The following is a 22,076-nucleotide window of genomic DNA, read 5'->3' on the forward strand; positions in this document are numbered from 1 at the left end:
GGGATGGACTCACATCGAGTATAGTCTTTGCAAGGGCACCATTGAGGCTCCTTGACTTTTCCACCCGTTTTCAAGGTTCATGAGGCAGTATCCTCACATACATATAAACATTCAAGTATGCTATTAGGTACCGTATATAAATGCATTATTGATTGCATCCTCACTTATGTTTATAGTTATGTAAATAAGTACACGCTCTCTATTTAGGAGGGATCTTTGTTTTGTCCTGATGAAGATTCTTTGCATGGAATCATGTTGACATATTAGGAGTAACCACACATTATGTAGGACATCTCTGCACCACTTTTTTTTTACCAGTACCAGCCTCCATTGACATATTAAAGTTTTTTTGTCTTAAGGGGCCAGGTCCTTTTTTAATACACATATTTACATTCACTTCAGACCCTCCCTTTGCACCACACATAACACTTTATCATCAGTGCTCCCGCGTAGTCCCAGGTCGTAGCACGCCCCGTCCCGCAGCGGGGCGGGAAGACCCCTATGATGAAGCATGACACCATGGGCCATTTTGGTGTGTGAGGGGTATTTAAACAACACAGTGTGTGTCCAACCATAGTAGGATACGCACACATCACTACCTTAGTGTTCTGAACCCAGGTTATTTGTTTCTTTTCATTCTCTTCCTCTAGAGGTGGATCCTTATGTTTTGATAACTGATTCTACGTGGAGGATGCATCCACCTCCAGTGCCTGTGTAGGGATTTTCCTCTACACTCCCTAATCCTGTTATTATTAAGCACAGAGTCTTGTCTACAAAGATGTTCAAAGAAGAATGATTGAAATAATTGCGGTCCTTCAATAGCTAAAATAGGAAATATTATGAACCCCTCAAATCTCTTTTTTTGCAGGTCACATGATATCTGATTATGGTCAGATTTCAAAACTACATAGGTATAAACAGAGTGTTTTTAGAAACATGTTTCCACTTTGTAGCTTCTTGCAGACCTCCTCATTCAGCATATTGAGACTTAGTTAAACTTACCTTCACAGTAATAGGAATAAAAAATGGTACACATTTTTTTCACATTTTCATTCCAATCTAAATTCTTAAAAATTGCTTATTTTAAAATTTGGATCTGTGAAAGAAAAGGAAAAAAAATTATAACATGTAATAATACATTTCTTACAACACAGCATGATTTCCACAAAGTAATTTTTTTGCCTTTTTTGCTGTTCTCAGAATATATTAAATTTCACTAAAAATAGTGATTTCAATCGCACTCATCACTTAACAGCGGGCAAAAAAAACACAATCTCAAAGATTGTTAAAAAAAACCCAACATGCTATTCTCAAAAAAAAAAACAAGATACAAATCACAGATATATAAAATGCACACAGCTAACACATTTTTTTAACTTTAACTTACAAAAACTGTAAATGATGTCGCTTTAAAATATTCACCGAATCTATAGATGAATTTTTGGAGGATGCACCACACCCACAACGTTTTCCTTCAGTGTTGTGGAAATTTTCTACTTTTCTCGAGGGGCAAACAAAGACCAATGCCACCTTTGTCACGCGCAAGATTTTCAAAAGAGTTCTGTTACGAGGGGATCCTAATAAAAAATACTTGTGCGGCACAGCAAGTATGATGAAACACCTAAGGACCCTTCATCCAAACAATCTTGCACGAGAAGAGTGCAAACAGATGAGAAACACTCCTGTTCTGTATCTGTAAAAAAAGAATCACAAATAAATGTATATTAATAACTTTCAAATGTATACTATTCCATTACTGCACAAACACATTTTATATAAATACTGACTAAGAAACTATAGCACTGAACCACAAGTGTGACAATGGTTAAAACACTACATGCATAGTGCATACTACTTTGAAGCAGTTCATGCCCTAAAGCCTACATCACTAAAACACTACATGCTAACTGACTAAATGATTACAGTACTATAAGGAGACACACTGGGTGAGTGACAGGGTGTTTGCTAGAAGTGTATGAATACTAACTAGGGAATTGAAGGTGTGAAACACAACTGTGTAGGTGATTAGAGGACTGCATCCATACTGCATAGGCATTTAAAGCAGTCCATGTGCTAAGGCCTGCCTCACTGCATGACTACTTGGGTACTGACTGAATGATTAGAGTACAGCAAGGAGAGTGCCTGGGTGAATTTATAAGTGGTAGGCTTTTTGCACAGGGAATGGATTAGTACTTGGTACTGAATGGGTCACTAGAGGAGTGCAAAGGCAGTGACAGGATGTTTGCTGGACTGTATGGATACTGACTAGGGAATTGAAAGTGTGAAAGACAAGTGTCTAGGTGGTTAGAAGACTGCATACATAGTGGATAGGGGTTTGAAGCAGTCCATGTGCTAAGGCCTGGCTCAGTGCATCAATACTTAAGCACTGACTGAATGATTAGAGTACTGCAAAGATAGTATCTTGGTGAATTTATAAGTGTTTGAGTTTTCGCACAGTGAATGGATTAGTACATGATGCTGAATGGGTCACTAGAGGACTGCAAAGGAAGTTACAGGGTGTTTCCTGGAAGTGTATGGATACGGACTAGCGAATTGAAAATGTGAAAGACAAGTGTATAGTATGTTAGAAGACTGCATGTATACTGCATAGACATTTGAAACAATCTATGTGATAATGTATGGTTCACAACATGAGGACTTGGAAACTGACTAAATCATCAGACTACTACCAGGTTAGTGCCTGGGTAAAACTTTAAAATTTTCAGTTCTGGCACCGTGAATAGAATAGTACATGGTACTGCACTTTAGTGTCAAACCCTGACTCATTTTATCAATGCATAAGCAAAGAATAGCTTCTAAAGCTACTAAAACTTGACAACATGACCGATTTTAAAACAGTTATCTGTCATCAAATACACTATGCTACCAAATGCTTCTCTCACAATCCTTACCCAAATGTACACAGACTCACGGTGTGATTTTAGACAAGCAACACTATCCCTAGCAGTTTACCAAAACTCATTCACTAGTCTAGAAGAGTTAATGGTACTGCACACAATCTACATATTTAAGTACAGCACATTAGTGTCAAAGCATGACTCATTTAATCAACGCATAAGCAAAGACTGGCTTCTAATCCTGCTAAAACTTGACAACATGACAGGTTTTAAAACAGTTATCTGTCAGCAAATACATGATGTTACCAAATGCTTCTCTCACAGTGATCCCAAATACACACTAACTCACAGTGTGATTCTAGACAAGCACCACTATCCCTAGGAGTTTACCAAAACTCATTCACTACAGTGCAAGTGGTAAGGGAACTGCACACAATATACATATTTCAGGACTGCACTTTTCTGTCAAAGCCTGACTCATTTAATCAAAGCATAAGCCATAACTGTCTTCTAATGCTACTAAAACTTCACAACATGACAGGTTAAAACAGTTATCTGTCAGCAAATACACGATGTTACCAAATGCTTCTCTCACAGTGGTTCCCAAATACACACTAACTCACAGTGTGATTCTAGACAAGCACCACTATCCCTAGGAGTTTACCAAAACTCATTCACTACAGTGCAAGTGGTAAGGGAACTGCACACAATCTACATATTTCAGTACTGCACTTTAGTGTCAAAGCAAGAATCATTTTATCAATGCATAACCAAAGACTGGCTTCTAATGCTACTAAAATTTGACAACAAGACAGGTTTTATCTGTTAGCAAATACACAATGTTACCAAATGCTTCTCTCAGAGTGGTTCCCAAATGCACACATACTCACTGTGTAATTCGAGACAAACAACACTATCCCTTGCACTATACAAAAACACATTTCCTCCTCTAGAAGAAATACTACATTTTAGTATAGAAACATAACATAACTCATTTCACAAATTCATAAACAATGACTGGTTTCTAATTCTACCAAAATATAAAAACAGCAAAATTATCTGTCAGCAAACACATGAAAAACACAAATGCTTATCACAGAATGGTTTCTACATGCACACACACTGTCAATAAGATTGTAGAGAAAAAAAGGTACTCCCTACACTTTAGCAGGAGAAATACATTAGTCTGATTAAAATCAAAATAGTCTACATATATCCCCTCACAATTAAATAACTCATCTTTCAAGTTGTTTTGTAGATTAAGAAGTATATCAGTCACTCACCATATTTTCTTTTACAGAATCTCTGCACTGTGCACCTCTCAGCAAAAACAAAGAATGGAAAAGTTTCCCTTTCATTTTCCACACATATACATGTAAACATCAAATCACAATCCTTCACACATAAACTCAAAAGCAAACACACATTTCTATTGGTTAAACATTTCAACCCTTTCCAACTGAAATACATTTCAACCCTTCCCCCAATCTGCCTTCCGCCTGTTACCATAGAAACAGGTCATGGAACACTGCACTGAGCACACAGGTCAGAAGTCCAGCACACAATGTTACTAAACAAGAGAGGGAGTGTGCTTCACTTTTCAACATATCAGCTTATCATATATAATGTTCCTTACAATCTGTTTTTGTTAACCAATAAAAACAGAAATATACACCCTACCTTTCAGTGTACAAAGTAGTCATACAACCAATGATTTCTTGTCTTTTTAAAAAAAAACAAATTTCGTGGATGCGCGCACCCAACGCGATAGGATGCGCGCACCGTGCGCGCATTTTGTCGTTTTTTTTTTTTTAAAGGGGGTCCCATGGGGTCCTTCTGGGACCCCCTAAGCACCTCTAGAGGGTCAGAGTATTTCCACTCTGCCTCCTTTATATGTTTTACACACTTATTCCCCTTGCTTCTTCAGCCTTGCTTCTACCGAAGCAGAAAATGGCTGCCAACAGTTCCTGGTTTCGAATGTAGACAGACACTCGACTGCCAATTAGCATTCAGCGTGCTTGGTTCGGGGAGGGTGCGCTTACGGTGCGTGTAGGGTCCGCGGATCCTCCCCGGCCATAGATATTTATGTACTTTTAACTCTAATTTTCTCAGGAACTACTGAACGGATTTACACCATTTATGCAAAAGGCATGAGTCTGAACTGAGGACTACCTCTTGCTAAATTTGGTGTCATTCCGTTCAGCGGTTCGGGCTGTAGCTGCGACAACAGATCCTATGGGAAACTGCATGGGGAAAAGGTGTTTTGGGACCCCCCTTTTTTCTCAGCCCCCACTTGATGAATCACCACGAAACTTTCAGGGTAGGAGCAGAGCGGAGCTGGCCAAAAGTTGGGAAAATTTCACCAGGATTCGTCAACCGGCGCCAGACTTATTGGGAATAGAATGTTGCGGATTTCCTATGGAAAATAGGTCCTAACTATAACTATCTACCGCCAGTAGATAATATATATATATATATATATATATATATATATATATATATATATATATATATATATATATATATATATATATATATATATATATATATATATATATATATATATATATTCACTGAAAAAACCATAGGTTTCAGGGGTGTTATAGTTAGCTGGACTTTTCACTTGTACAAAACCATTGAAATTCCCCCGTTATAGTTAGTTCAGCTAACTATAACTCGCGCGCCCGCAATGCACTGCTGATGACGTCACATATTACATCACTCATGACATGGTCAGTGACATCACTCATGACATCACTGATGACATCTCAAATGACATCACTGATGACATCACTGATGACATCATCCAGTGAATGTCTGTTTTTCTGAAAATTAAATATGTTTTATATATGTATATCTCAAGGTCGATGGAAGAATAAATGGGTATATAAGTGTCTAAATGGATGATTTGTTTTTGAAAAATTGATTGTGTAACTGACTGATTAAGTGTATCATAGTGAATACATGGCTTAGTGAGTAATGTTTAAATATGTAAATATCTGTATCAGTCTCTCACTTTGTGTATAAGTGGCTGCATGGGTTGGTGAGTAGCTACATGGGTGTCTATATAGGTTATTAGTTGGTTTTTTGAGTATCAGTCTGAGTGTCTGCATGGTTCGGTGGGGTTATTACGTTGTGCATAGGTGCATGAATGAGTGACTCACTGTTTGTATGTGTTGAAGACAGCATGTGTGCAGGAATGTATGGGTGGATGAGTGTGTGTATGGGTGTGTTAGTGAGTGAATGACTGTCTCAATAGTGTCTTTATGAGTAACTACATATGTTTTAAACTAGTATATGTGACTATTGGTGTATATAAGTGAGTATATGTGAGAGTGAGAGATTGAAAAAGTTCCTGTATGAATAAGTATGTGTTTCTATAAGTGATTGTTTAAAAGACTAAGTATGTGTAAGTTTCCGTAGAAGTAAGTGTGGTGGTGTGTGTATAACTGTATATGCAAGTAAATGTATGTTTGATTCTTTATTAGCATGAGTGACTATGTGTGTGAGTAACTCTATGGATGAGTGGCATTGTGTAACAGGATGTATAGGTGTATGAGTACATATGATGAGTGAGTACATGTATGAGTGACTGTATAGGACTGTTGGTGAATGAGTGAATGTGTATGTGGATCTTAGAATTACTGAAGAGGTTGTTGTAACTGGTATTGGTATGTCCATTGTTTTGAAAATGTTAGTCTCTATTTTTGAATGTGTGTATCAAAGGTTATATTAGGGTGAGAGGAGGTCTGCCACTCTATCACAAGGATGAAGTCATCAGTGATGTCATCAGTGATGTCATTTAAGATGTCATCAGTGATGTCATGAGTGATGTCACTGACCATGTCATGAGTGATGTAATATGTGACGTCATCAGCAGTGCATTGCGGGCGCGCGAGTTATAGTTAGCTGAACTAACTATAACGGGGGAATTTCAATGGTTTTGTACAAGTGAAAAGTCCAGCTAACTATAACACCCCTGAAACCTATGGTTTTTTCAGTGAATTTCTGAGGATTTTTAAATGCTAATTCTTAACTATAACGTGCCTGAAACCTATGTTTTTTTCTGTGAATTTCAAAGGTTTTTTAAATGCTAATTTCTAACTATGCCTACAGAGTTAGGACATGTGAAGAAAGAAGAAAAAATGCACAGAAAGAAAAAAAAGAAGTGCAGAAAGAAACAACAGAAGTCCTCAAAGACGAAGAAAAGTGCAGGAAGAAGGATAACGTGCAGAAAGAACAAAAAGAAGAGCAGAAAGAAGCCTTGTTGCAAAATCATCCTGTACCCTCAACTTTTTCAGAAGGATACTGGTGGTAACTGAGTCTGACTAACCAGTCCTAGAGCCAGTGCTATGTTAAAAGACACTTAGAATACAGTGAAAACACCTACATACACTAGGGAACATTATGCGTTGGGGTCCCCCTGTGATTAGCATGACCTCCTCTCTAAGCCCCTAGTATATAATAGGGCAGGGGGATTAAAACTACCTCTTAAAACAGGCCACAGGGCGTTTTTGCACACGTTAACTCAGGCCCTGTCCCCTCCCTTCACCACTGTGTAAACACGCCCTGTGTCCATTTTTAGTTGGGAGATTAAGTTAATTTGAATCCTGAGGGTCCCTAGGGTCCAACTAGCCCACTAGGTACCTCCAGTAAGTGCCACAGAGCTGCGTTGCAGAGAGGTGTAAAAAGTGGCACAGCCTGGACCACCTCTCTGCAATGCAGCTCAGTGGCGCTTACTGGAAGCACTTGGTGGGCTAGTTAGCCCCCAGGGGCCCTCAGTATTGAAGGGAAATTATATCCCTAATTTAAAACGTGCCATAGTGCGTGTTTGCACACGTCACCTCAGGCCCCGTCTCCTCCCTTCACCACTGTGTAAACGCGCCCTGTGGCTGTTCTAAGTTGAGAGATTAAGTCCTCTTGAATCCTAAGGGTCCCTAGGGTCAAACTAGACCACTAGGTACCTCCAGTAAGCGCCACAGAGCTGCGTTGCAGAGAGGTGTAAAAAGGGGCTTGGCCTCAGAACACCTGTCTGCAGCGCAGCTCCCTGGCGCATACTGGAGATGCCTGTTGGGCTTGTTGGCCCTCAGGGACCCTCAGTATTGAAGAGGAATTAATTCCCCAACTTACAACTCGCCAGGGGGCGCGTTTGCAGAGTGCTGCAAGGAGGGAGCATGGCCTCCGGCAAGATGCCAGTCTTTTATTTATTTTAATTTTTTAAGAAGGGGGGCTGTGTGGTTCCCCTTCTTATTCTAATTTATTGGCCCTGATGACCCCATCCCCCAGGGCCTGTCTCCTAATTATATTTTTTTGACCCCAATCCCCAGGGCCGGCCACTGTTTTTTATTATTTTAAAAAAAATATATATTTATAGACACACCTAGGACATGCTGGACAAACCGTACGTACCTATCACCATGACGATTTGAGTGATATTCATTAAAAGGCGACTATGCATACAATGAATCCATGTGGAATGTATTTACACCACTAGTGAAGCTCTGACATGTCTGATGCCCTACCGTGCCTAATCCCGGTAGACACCCTTGTCGTTTATTTATACAAACATGGGTAGCTATTGACGGGCACATTTAATACACATGCACACCAAGCCATTCAAAGGGGATTCGACAAAAATTCGACCAAAACTATGTAAGAAACCCCCCTCATGGTTAATAAAACACACATCCACTGCCGGATGTGTAATACTTTTTATTTTACTCTCTGGAAAGGGGACGAACATCACTTGAGAGTCACAGCGCGCCCCTGGCAGAGCCCAATGCTGTGTTACACCCACCATTGCCTGCCGAGTGCCACACACCTCTGTGTTGTATTCCACCAGCTAGTGCATATGCTATGACACTCTCTAGCCCATGTGCACTGTAACACCACCCCGTGAATATGTCATGCCACACTTGTCTTCGCACGGGTTATATTGCCCCATCTAATGTGCCTTCCTCGATGCCTATGTTATAACGCACAGTGCTATGCCATACATATTACAATCTGGGATCCATATCTTTGTCACAGTGCATATGCAACGTTCCACTCCCCAGCACATATTTTATATTACAACTTTAGAGACTAGTTAGGTTACACAACACTGCCCTGTGCATATTACACTCCAAGGCGCACATCGCATAGCACGCGCTAGTGCCTGTGCTATCTCGCGCTCTCCAATGAATCTGTCATAGCGCACAATGTATTGCATATTATATTTCACGCCCGGTTCATCTTATATCACACTTTTTGGTGCATAGTTTATACCATACACTATATCTAGTTTTCATTTTCAATCGTGCTCTCAGGACTATGTTCTTTATACCACTGTGTTCACCTACCCTTTTCACGGGCATTACATTTTGCGATAGGGGGTGGAGGGTCAGGGGGTGTTTCTGCCAAGTGAGCCCGGAGTCACAGTCACAAACGTCCTCTTCTTCCTGAATAAAAGTGAGATTATGCTGCATACTTGTTCATATTTTAAGTAGTTCGCACAGACACACGTTTTAAAAACAATAAAGTTCCTAATACCCGCCTTCTCTAAACAGTTAGCTTGCTGCCCCATCCCCCTCCTCCCTATCCTCTGTTGTGTGAATCCATGGACTAGCCTCCTTCCTCCTGCCATGCATGGTCCGATGTGCTGCCACTGCCCTCAATTTAGTATGATGTACCAGTCCCCTCCTCCTGCCCTCCATTTCCCAATTCTATGCCCCATCATTGACCTACTGCTTAAACTCTGTGCTTAGCTTGCTGCCATTATTCTCCTTCCCCCTGCCCTCCGATGTCTTTGTGCATGCCCCTGCTCCATCCTTTTTGCCCACCATGTTCCATGGACCTGCCACTCCTATCTACTCTGAGTGTTCTGTTGAGCTGCCACTCCCCTCCACCTGCCTAGCATTGTCAGATGACTGTAACCTGTCCCTGCCACCTCCACCCTGCCTGTCCACATGCCATGCCCCTATCCTCTTCCTCCTGTCCTACATGGTCCATTGTACTGCCATACCATTCTGCCCTCCCTGGTCTGTTGTGCTGCAACTGCTCCTCCTGCCTGCCCTGTGCGGTCTGTTGTGAGGCCCCTTCCCCTGAACTTTCTTGTCTGTGCACAGGTCCTGACCCTCCCTTCTATCCTCCATCGTCCTTTGTGCATTCCCCTGCACCCTCCTTCTTGCCCATCATAGCCATTTTGCTGCCACTAACCCTCCCACTTGCCATGCATGGTCTTCTGTGCTGCCATGGCCCCTCCCACCTTCCCTGTGTGGTCAGTTAGCTGCCCCTGACCCCCTCCCACCTTCCCTCCATGGTCTGTGTGTATGCCATCACAGTCTCACTGTTGCTTTTCGTGGTGTGTCTTGCTTCTAGTGCCCATCCAGCCTGACCTCCATGGCTATCTTGTTGCTCCTGCCCTGCCCCCTTGCCCCCAGCCCTCTGTTTACATGTGCAGACCCCTACTCCCTCCCTCCTGGCTTGTCTGTTCCATTGTAATGCCCCTGATCCGTCCCTCCTGCCCTTTATGGTCTGTTATGCTGCAGCTTTCTCTCCTGTCTGTCCATTATGGTCAGCTAGCTACCATTGCCTCTTGCCCCTCTGTTCTCTGTTGTCCATGTGCATGGTCCTGTCCCCTCCCTCTTGCTTTCTATGGATTGTTGTGCTGCACTCCCGTCCCGCATGCCCTGTGTGGTGTATTGTGCTGCTGCAAACCCTGATGCCTGCCCTGCAGGGTCAGTTTGGTGCACCTCTCCATGTCCCTCCTGTCCTCTGTTATCCAAGTCTATGTCCCTACCCCATTTCCTTCCATGATCCAATGTACCATACTTGCGAACATTTTGAACTTGGTAAGAGGGAGATTTTGAAAAAAAACTGGGGTATTGATTTTCCCCTTTGAGTTACATTGAAAAAGAGGAGATTGTAGACAGGAGACAGATCAAATAAAGCCCATTTGAGCTTAAAAACATTGGACGTTTCCTGGCTGAATCAGGTCTGTTGGCATGTATGGTTGTACTAACATTGCCTCTTCCTTCTGCCCACAATGGTCTATTACATTGCCACAGCCTCTCTTGCAAGTCCTGTATTGTTGGTTTGTTGCCCCTGCCGCGTTTCCACTGCCCTCCATAGTCTGTTGTGCTGCCACGGCCCTTCCTGCCTGCTCAGTGTGGTTAAATTGTTGCCTTTGCACCCTCCTACCTGCCTTCAATTTTCAGAGTCCGTGCCCCTGGCCTCTGCCTCTCAACAGTATCCTAATGAACAACTAGATTGCTAACATTCTATATTTATTACAAAGTGTGGAACGCCTGACGTCATCTTGATGTAATCAAAACTGTAATACCTAGAGCATTTCCTTTAGAAGTTACATATATGAGAGGGTCTTATTGGCATCAAAATTATGGTTAGTGCTCTAAAAGACTAAAATAAGGACATATTTTCTGAGTTTTCAAATAGCGACAAAGCACTTTTAAATTATTTGTTATCTTTATGTTTTTTTATCCAGTTGACCACTTGATTAAATGTTGCACTTAGGGGAGAGGATGTGGTGTTACTTCCAGAACTGCAGACTTTGCAACTGGGGAACCAGGTTGGAGTTTCTGCTTCAGGCCGACATTCTGTGATTCTGGTCAAATCACTTAGTCTCCCCATGTCTACAACCAAAATGAATTTGTTCTTGTGTGATGTAACCAATGCTCATGTAAAGCACTCCAATACCTGACAAGTCTGCACTATATAACACTGCAAAAACACAAAATAATAAGTGTTTTGCACACTTCTGTCATTGGGCTATATTTGGGCTACATCTGGGTGATTTTGGGCTACATTTGGGCTCTTTTGTCTCCGGTGGCCATCATGGGAGATTTATTTGTTATGAAGTTTCCTAATTTCCTCATGTACTGCAGTCTCCTCAGTAGGAAATGCTTTCAGTTTTTTTACTTTGATTCCATCATGAAGGTATTCAGATATGTCACACATTTGCCATAAATTCTGAAAGTTAGCACTCTAGTTGCTCATTAGATCACTGTAGTAAAACTACTGTTCACCATGGAAGTCGGCTCCTGGTATTAAAAGTACATGTTTCAGTCTGCATGTCAGAATTTTTTAATGAAATAGAAGAGGATTTGAGAAGTCACTCAAAATGTGCCCTCATTTTCTTTCTTCAGCATTAATCATAATTTCTATGGCAAAATGAACCCCCTCATTGTGTTCCATTTTAAATTAAATGTTTTAAGTGTTACCAGTTTATTCCAATCAAGATGGCTTCAGGTGTGCCATACTTTTGTCATAATGAAGACAGTAAGAGCTCTTTTGTCTCTGGTGGCCATCTTGGGAGACTTATTTGTTATGAAGTTTCCTAATTTCCTCATTTACTGCAGTCTCCTCAGTAGGAAATACTTTCAGTTTTTTACTTTGATTCCATCAAGAAGGCATTCAGATGTGTCACACATTTGCCATGAATTCAGAATGTTAGCACTCTTTTTACTCATTAGATCACTGTAGTAAAGCTACTGCTCACCAGGGAAAACTGCTGCTGGTATTGAAAGTGCATGTTTCAGTCTGCATGTCAGAATTTTTTAATGAAATCAAAGAGGATTTCAGAAGACAAAATGTGCCCTAGTTTTTCTTTCTCCAGCACTAATCATACTTGTTATGGAAAGATGTTTGTTAAATGTTTTAAGAGTTACCACTTTAATCCAAGCAAGATGGCTTCAGGTGTGCCATACGTTTATCATAAGTAGGACTGTTAGCGCTCTAGTTGTTCTTTGGAACACTCTGGGAAGCTACAGTAGAACACAAAGGAATCAACTGACAGTCTCTGCCCTTGTTGGATGTACATGTTTTACTGAGAATGTCAGACTTCATTCTCACATGACTGAGAAAGATAATGTGAATTTACAGAAAATAAGCTCTCAGTTTAGCTTATAGATCACCTTCCAAACCTCTGTGGGAAAAGCATGAGAACATATTGTTCTCTCAATCATGATATCCGGGCAGAAGGCTTTTTCACATGGTGAAATCACCTTAGAACATACCACAATTCCTAAAATGAGTATGGTACCATCAACAAATGATTTATAATGTAACTAAAGTCTTAAAACCTTCTATTAACTGCAATGCTTTTTAATGAGGTGCTATCATGTATATTGGTCCCAAGATGGCTGCCAACACTTCTTGGATGAAGTGCTGACAGCCAATCAGATCTCAGTATGAGATGTGTGGTTAGTCTCCGCCCACATATATATATGATTTTACTTTTGATTTTCTCAGGAACTACCGGACAGATTGACACCAGACCTGCAAAAGGCACTTCCCTGAGCTGAGGACTACCTCTCTGCCAAATTTCAAGTAATTCTGTTCAGCCGTTCGGGCTGTACCTTGGACTAAAGGTCCCTATGGAAAATTGCATGGGGAAAACGCGTTTTGGGACCCCCCTTTTTTATCAGCCCCCGCATGACGAATCCCCCCGAGACTTTTAGGGTAGGAGCGGAGCGAAGCGCCCCACCTATTTTGAAAATTTTGCGAGGATTCGTCAACCGGCGCCAAAGTTATTCCAAATAGAATGTTGCGGATTTCCTATGGAAACACGGTCCTAACTATAACTATCTACTGGCGACCGCCAGTAGATAATATATATATATATATTCACTGAAAAAACCATAGGTTTCACACACGTTATAGTTAGGAAATAGCATTTAAAAAACCTTGCTAATTCACTGAAAAAACCATAGGTTTCACACATGTTATAGTTAGCTGGACATTTTACTGATAAAAAACCAATGAAATTCCCCCGTTATAGTTACTGTAGGCAACTATAACTCACGCGACCGCAATCCTCTGCTGATGCTAATACTGTATTTAGACACTTATTTGCCCATATCTTCTTCCATTAAATTTTAGCTATACATATATTACAAATATTTTTTTTTCATAAAGACACATATGTCATCAGCAGAGGATTACGGTCGCGTGAGTTATAGTTGCCTACAGTAACTATAACGGGGGAATTTCATTGGTTTTTTATCAGTAAAATGTCCAGCTAACTATAACATGTGTGAAACCTATGGTTTTTTCAGTGAATTAGCAAGGTTTTTTAAATGCTATTTCCTAACTATAACGTGTGTGAAACCTATGGTTTTTTCAGTGAATTTGTACGGTTTTTTAAATGCTAAGTTACTTTACGCCATTTGTGGCGTGCGCGCCCACTTAACGCAGTTCGTTCCGTGCACGGTTTTTATCAACTTTAATAAGCCCTGTACATTTGGTGGCCTTCGGCCACCAAAAGCACAGGGGGTGAGGTCAATGTGGATAGTGTTTTTTTTATTTCGATTTTATAATTTCATGTTGCCAAAATTACGTTTTTTTTCTCTATTAATAAGCCCTGCACATTTGGTGGCCTGCGGCCACCAAAAGCACAGGGGGTGGGGTAAGTGTGGATAGTGTTTTTTTTATTTTTATTTTTTTACCGTAAGCGTACGGTAAGCGTACGGTAAGCGTACGGTAAGCGTACCCCGCGAAATTCCCGAAAAAAAAATAAAACCGTTTTTGCTCTTGGGGGATGTTTGGGGACTCCCTCAACATGACTATGTGGGAGGGAGTTGTCAAAACAGCCCCGTAACATGTTTTTGGCCATCATGTTTGATAAACAACACTCAGTGCGAGAGACAAAATGGCGGACGCCGCTTCCTGGTTTCGGCCGATTCGAATGTTTACTAAGATCTAAGAGCCAATCAGAATCGCGCTCGCGCACGCCACCGTAAGCTTACGGTAAGCGTACGGTAAGCGTACGGTAAGCGTACCGTAAGCGGGCTCAGATATATATATTGATTTAAAGGCTATTTTCTCAGAATCTACTGAACAGATTTACACCAAACCTACAAAAGGCACTTCCTTGACCTAGGGACTACCTCTCTGCCAAATTTCTAGTAATTCTGTTCAGCCGTTCGGGCTGTAGCTCGTTCTAAAGGTCCTATGGAAAAATGCATGGGAAAAACGCGTTTTGGGACCCCCCTTTTATCTCAGCCCCCGCTTGACGAATCCCCCCGAGACTTTCAGGGTAGGAGCGGAGCGTAGCGCCCCACCTATTTTGAGAAATTCGCGAGGATTCGTCGACCGGCGCCAAAGTTATTCAAAATAGAATGTTGAGGTTTTCCTATGGAAACGTGGTCCTAACTATAACTACCTACTGGCGACCGCCAGTAGGTAATATATATATATATATATATATATATATATATATATATATATATATATATATATATATATATATATATATATATATAATCTACTGGCGGTCGCCAGTAGATAGTTATAGTTAGGATCGTGTTTCCATAGGAAATCCGCAACATTCTATTTTGAATAACTTTGGCGTCGATTGACGAATCCTTGCAAAATTTTCAAAATAGGTGGGGCGCTCCGCTCCGCTCCTTCCCTGAAAGTCTCGGGGGGATTCGTCAAGCGGGGGCTGAGAAAAAGAGCTTAATTTTGATTGGTGGTTACATGACTGTAAACATTCGAATCGGTCGAAATCAGGAAGTGTCGGCCGCCATTTTGTGTGTCTCACAATGATAAACAAAGGTGGAGAACGTGAAAACGAAGAGAGTTGCAGATCCCCTAGCGTTTGTCAGGGGGTCCAAGAAGGACCCAAAAGTATGAAAAATACATTTTATATATTTATTTTTTTTAAATTGCGGGGTGCGCGTACAGTAAGCCTACCGTACGTGCACGCCATTAAAAAAATCATTAAAAAAAATAGAAAATATTAATAAATACATAACTTAGCATTTAAAAAAACGTACAAATTCACTTAAAAAACCATAGGTTTCACACACGTTATAGTTAGGAATTAGCATTTAAAAAACCTTGCAATCCTCTGCTGATGACGTCAGATATTACATCACTGATTACATATGTGTCTTTCTGAAAAATAAATATTTGTAATATATGTATAGCTAAAGATTAATGGAAGAAGACATGGGTAAATAGGTGTCTAAATACAGTGATGTAATATCTGACGTCATCAGCAGAGGATTGCGGTCGCGTGAGTTATAGTTGCCTGCACTAACTATAACGGGGGAATTTCATTGGTTTTTTACGAGGGAAATGTCCAGCTAACTATAACATTTGTGAAACCTATGGTTTTTTAAGTGAATATATATATATATATATATATATATATATATATATATATATATATATATATATATATATATATATTATCTACTGGCGGTCGCCAGTAGATAGTTATAGTTAGGACCCTGTTTCCATAGGAAATCCGCAACATTCTATTTGGAATAACTTTGGCGCCGGTCGATGAATCCTCGCGAAATTTTCAAAATAGGTGGGGCGCTACGCTCCGCTCCTACCCTGAAAGTCTCGGGGGGATTCGTCAAGCGGGGGCTGAGAAAAAAGGGGGGTCCCAAAACGCGTTTTTCCCATGCATTTTTCCATAGGACCTTTAGACACAGCTACAGCCCGAACGGCTGAACAGAGTTACTTGAAATTTGGCAGAGAGGTAGTCCTCAGGTCAAGGAAGTGCCTTTTGTAGGTCTGGTGTAAATCTGTTCAGTAGTTCCTGAGAAAATAGCATTTAAATCAATATATATGTGGGCGGAGCCTAACCACACATCTCATCCTGAGATCTGATTGGCTGTCAGCACTTCATCCAAGAAGTGTTGGCAGCCATCTTGGGACCAATATACATGATAGCACCTCATTAAAAAGCATTGCAGTTAATAGAAGATTTTAAGACTTTAGTTACATTATAAATCATTTGTTGATGGTACCATACTCATTTTAGGAATTGTGGTATGTTCTAAGGTGATTTCACCATGTGAAAAAGCCTTCTGCTGGGATATCATGATTGAGAGAAAAATATTTTCTCATGCTTTTACCACAGAGGTTTGGAAGGTGATCTATAAGCTAAACTGAGAGCTTATTTTCTGTAAATTCACATTATCTTTCTCAGTCATGTGAGAATGAAGTCTGACATTCTCAGTAAAACATGTACATCCAACAAGGGCAGAGACTGTCAGTTGATTCCTTTGTGTTCTACTGCAGCTTTCCAGAGTGTTCCAAAGAACTACTAGAGCGCTAACCGTCCTACTTATGATAAATGTATGGCACACCTGAAGCCATCTTGCTTGGATTAAAGTGGTAACTCTTAAAACATTTAATTTAAAAAGGAACAAAATGAGGGGGTTCATTTTTCCATAAAAAGTATGATTAGTGCTGCAGAAAGAAAAATTAGGGCACATTTTGAGTGACTTCTCAAATCCTGACATGCAGACTGAAACATGCACTTTCAATACCAGCAGCAGTTTTCCCTGGTGAGCAGTAGCTTTACTACAGTGATCTAATGAGCAAAAAGAGTGCTAACATTCTGATTTTATGGCAAATGTGTGACACATTTGAATGCCTTCTTGATGGAATCAAAGTAAAAAACTGAAAGTATTTCCTACTGAGGAGACTGCAGTAAATGAGGAAATTAGGAAACTTCATAACAAATAAGTCTCCCAAGATGGCCACCAGAGACAAAAGAGCCCAAATGTAGCCCAAATATCACCCAGATGTAGCCCAAGTATAGCCCAATGACAGAATGTCCAAGAATGTTCTTAAAAACAACTAGAGCACTTACTGTCTTCATTATGACAAAAGTATGGCACACCTGAAGCCATCTTGATTGGAATAAACTGGTAACACTTAAAACATTTAATTTAAAAAGGAACACAATGAGGGGGTTCATTTTGCCATAGAAATTATGATTAATGCTGAAGAAAGAAAATGAGGGCACATTTTGAGTGACTTCTCAAATCCTCTTCTATTTCATTAAAAAATTCTGACATGCAGACTGAAACATGCACTTTTAATACCAGGAGCAGACTTCCATGGTGAACAGTAGTTTTACTACAGTGATCTAATGAGCAACTAGAGTGCTAACATTCAGAATTCATGGCAAATGTGTGACATATCTGAATACCTTCATGATGGAATCAAAGTAAAAAACTGAAAGCATTTCCGACTGAGGAGACTGCAGTACATGAGGAAATTAGGAAACTTCATAACAAATAAATCTCCCAAGATGGCCACCGGAGACAAAAGAGCCCAAATGTAGCCCAAAATCACCCAGATATAGCCCAAATATAGCCCAATGACAGAAGTGTGGAACACTTATTATTTTGTGTTTTTGCAGTGTTATATAGTGCAGACTTGTCAGGTATTGGAGTGCTTTACATGAGCATTGGTTACATCACACAAGAACAAATTCATTTTGGTTGTAGACATGGGGAGACTAAGTGATTTGACCAGAATCACAGAATGTCGAGCTGAAGCAGAAACTTCAACCTGGTTCCCCAGTTGCAAAGTCTGCAGTTCTGGAAGTAACACCACATCCTCTCCCCTAAGTGCAACATTTAATCAAGTTGTCAACTAGATAAAAAAACATAAAGATAACAAATAATTTAAAAGTGCTTTGTCGCTATTTGAAAACTCAGAAAATATGTCCTTATTTTAGTCTTTTAGAGCACTAACCATAATTTTGATGCCAATAAGACCCTCTCATATATGTAATTTCTAAAGGAATGCTCTAGGTATTACAGTTTTGAGTACATCAAGATGATGTCAGGCGTTCCACACTTTTGTAATAAATATAGAATGTTAGCAATCTAGTTGTTCATTAGGATACTGTTGAGAGGCAGAGGCCAGGGGCACGGACTCTGAAAATTGAAGGCAGGTAGGAGGGTGCAAAGGCAACAATTTAACCACACTGAGCAGGCAGGAAGGGCCGTGGAAGCACAACAGACTATGGAGGGCAGTGGAAAGGGGGGCAGGGGCAACAAACCAACAATACAGGACTTGCAAGAGAGGCTGTTGGAGGGAAGATCTATTACGGGTCAAGGAAGCTAGGGGCGGTCCCCAGAGCCCCGGGAGCCACAACAGAACTGAGCAGGAGAGTGAGTCAGGGACAAAAGGGGCACCTTAATTTGAGCCGGGGTGCCTAGGAACGCTTGCTCCAAAAATGAAGAAAACAGACATATGAGACATGGAATTGGAGGCAGAATACAATGGCAGTTTAATGAGAAGATGCAACTTCAAAGAAACCGCAGAATAGAGACATAAAGTACAAAATACAGAATCCAGATAATCATACAGCTGTCATGATATTCTCTGTATCTCAATTAATGGACTGACAGAGAGAGAGAGAAAACACATCTATAAATGCATCATGAGAAACAAGTTACACCAAGGAAAATGTTACCTAGGGACACTCACATTTACTCTTAGAGCAAGCATTCCTGCAATTACAATACAACATCTTTTAAATGCAAAAGTAAAGAGAACAATGGTTAAACATAACATGACATTTCATATAGGTAAAATAGAATAAGATACTTCAAGCAAAGCAGAGCAAGACATTTTAAGCAAAGGAAGACAAGAGCTCCCAGTTCTTGGGGAAAACCTGCACAGCCTGTTAACCTACATACAGACGGCGAGGTTGTCCGTCGATATCTGTGGGTGCTCCCTTTTTATATCATTTTGTGGGCTCCTTTGCACGCTACATCTACCTACGTATGCTACCCAAAAGCTTCGTCTGCAGATTTTACCAGACATTTCGTCATTTACCCACTTAATGCTGACAATGGACTGGGTGAAAAGGTCAGTCTCTCAGGCCAATCGCTTATCGTAAGTTCCATAGAGCAAGCAGAAAATAATGGGTATTGTACAGGAATTCAATATATTCATGTATAAAATCTCCTCAGTTCTCCTAACTTGACGCTCTGCGGTTGCCACTTCCTTAAAAGCGGGAAACCTGCCCAGGAAGCAAGTACCAGTCCAGGATGCAGCCTACTGTATGTCGACAGCTTCAGGGGGATGTTGAACTTTGATACCGAGCACGGAGCACTCGGGTAGGGTGGGGGCTACTAGTTTGGAGCAGAAGGCCTCGCAGACCTGCCTTCAGACTGCTATACACTAAAATTGCAGAGCTATGGTCAATTTAACAAAGAGGCCTACATATTGAACAGAAGGGCCTACACAGGGGTTTTATGCTGGCTGAGCGGTAAGGATGTCTCATGAGAATTATATAGCAACACAGGACCCGCTGGTCAATTTAATACGGCCTACAAATGCGGCTGGCAGGGCAAGGACAAGGGTCTCATACTTCAGGTGTGGACAGAACGGGCCAGGGGCCCCCTGTGATACAAAATCTACCCTCCTTCAAGGCTGTGGCAATGTAATAGACCATTGTGGGCAGAAGGAAGAGGCAATGGTAGTACAACCATACATGCCAACAGACCCGATTCAGCCAGGAAACGTCCAATGTTTTTAAGCTCAAATGGGCTTTATTTGATCTGTCTCCTGTCTACAATATCCTCTTTTTCAATGTAACTCAAAGGGGAAAATCAATACCCCAGTTTTTTTTCAAAATCTCCCTCTTACCAAGTTCAAAATGTTCGCAAGTATGGTACATTGGATCATGGAAGGAAATGGGATAGGGACATGGACTTGGATAACAGAGGACAGGAGAGACATGGAGAGGTGCACCAAACTGACCCTGCAGGGCAGGCATCAGGGTTTGCAGCAGCACAATACACCACACAGGGCATGCAGGACGGGAGTGCAGCACAACAATCCATAGAAAGCAAGAGGGAGGGGACAGGACCATGCACATGGACAACAGAGAACAGAGGGGCAAGAGGCAATGGTAGCTAGCTGACCATAATGGACAGACAGGAGAGAAGGCTGCAGCATAACAGACCATAAAGGGCAGGAGGGACGGATCAGGGGCATTACAATGGAACAGACAAGCCAGGAGGGAGGGAGTAGGGGTCTGCACATGTAAACAGAGGGCTGGGGGCAAGGGGGCAGGGCAGGAGCAGCAAGATAGCCATGGAGGTCAGGCAGGATGGGCACTAGAAGCAAGACACAACATGAAGAGCAACAGTGAGACTGTGATGGCATACACACAGACCATGGAGGGAAGGTGGGAGGGGGTCAGGGGCAGCTAACTGACCACACAGGGAAGGTGGGAGGGGCCATGGCAGCACAGAAGACCATGCATGGCAAGTGGGAGGGTTAGTGGCAGCACAATGGCTATGATGGGCAAGAAGGAGGGTGCAGGGGCATGCACAAAGGACGATGGAGGATAGAAGGGAGGGTCAGGACCTGTGCACAGACAAGAAAGTTCAGGGGAAGGGGCCTCACAACAGACCACACGGGGCAGGCAGGAGGAGCAGTTGCAGCACAACAGACCAGGGAGGGCAGAAGGGTGTGGCAGTACAATGGACCATGTAGGACAGGAGGAAGAGGATAGAGGCATGGCATGTGGACAGGCAGGGTGGAGGTGGCAGGGACAGGTTACAGTCATCTGACAATGCTAGGCAGGTGGGAGGGGAGTGGCAGCTCAACAGAACACTCAGAGTAGATAGGAGTGGCAGGTCCATGGGACATGGTGGGCAAAAAGGATGGAGCAGGGGCATGCACAAAGACATCGGAGGGCAGGGGGAAGGAGAATAGGGGCAGCAAGCTAAGCACAGAGTTTAAGCAGGAGGTCAATGATGGGGCATAGAATTGGGCAATGGAGGGCAGGAGGAGTGGACTGGTACATCATACTAAATTGAGGGCAGTGGCAGCACATCAGACCATGCATGGCAGGAGGGAGGAGGCTAGTCCATGGATTCACACAACAGAGGATAGGGAGGAGGGGGATGGGGCAGCAAGCTAACTGTTCAGAGAAGGCGGGTATTAGAAACTTTATTGTTTTTAAAACATTTTGTCTGTGCAAACTACTTAAAATATGAACAAGTATGCAGCATAATCTCACTTTTATTCAGGAAGAAGAAGACGTTAGTGACTGTGACTCCGGGCTCACTTGGCAAAAACACCCCCTGACCCTCCACCCCCTATCGCAAAATGTAATGCCCGTGAAAAGGGTAGGTGAACACAGTGTTATATAGAACATAGTCCTGAGAGCACGATTGAAAATGAAAACTAGATATAGTGTATGGTATAAACTATGCACCAAAAAGTGTGATATAAGATGAACCAGGCGTGAAATATAATATGCAATACATTGTGCGCAATGACAGATTCATTGGAGAGCGCGAGATAGCACAGGCACTAGCGCGTGCTATGTGATATGCGCCTTGGAGTGTAATATGCACAGGGCAGTGTTGTGTAACCTAACTAGTCTCTAAAGTTGTAATATAAAACATGTGTTGGGGAGTGTAACGTTGCATA

This window comes from Triturus cristatus, chromosome 1_1 (genome assembly GCF_964204655.1).
Source record: "Triturus cristatus chromosome 1_1, aTriCri1.1, whole genome shotgun sequence".
NCBI lineage: Eukaryota > Metazoa > Chordata > Amphibia > Caudata > Salamandridae > Triturus > Triturus cristatus.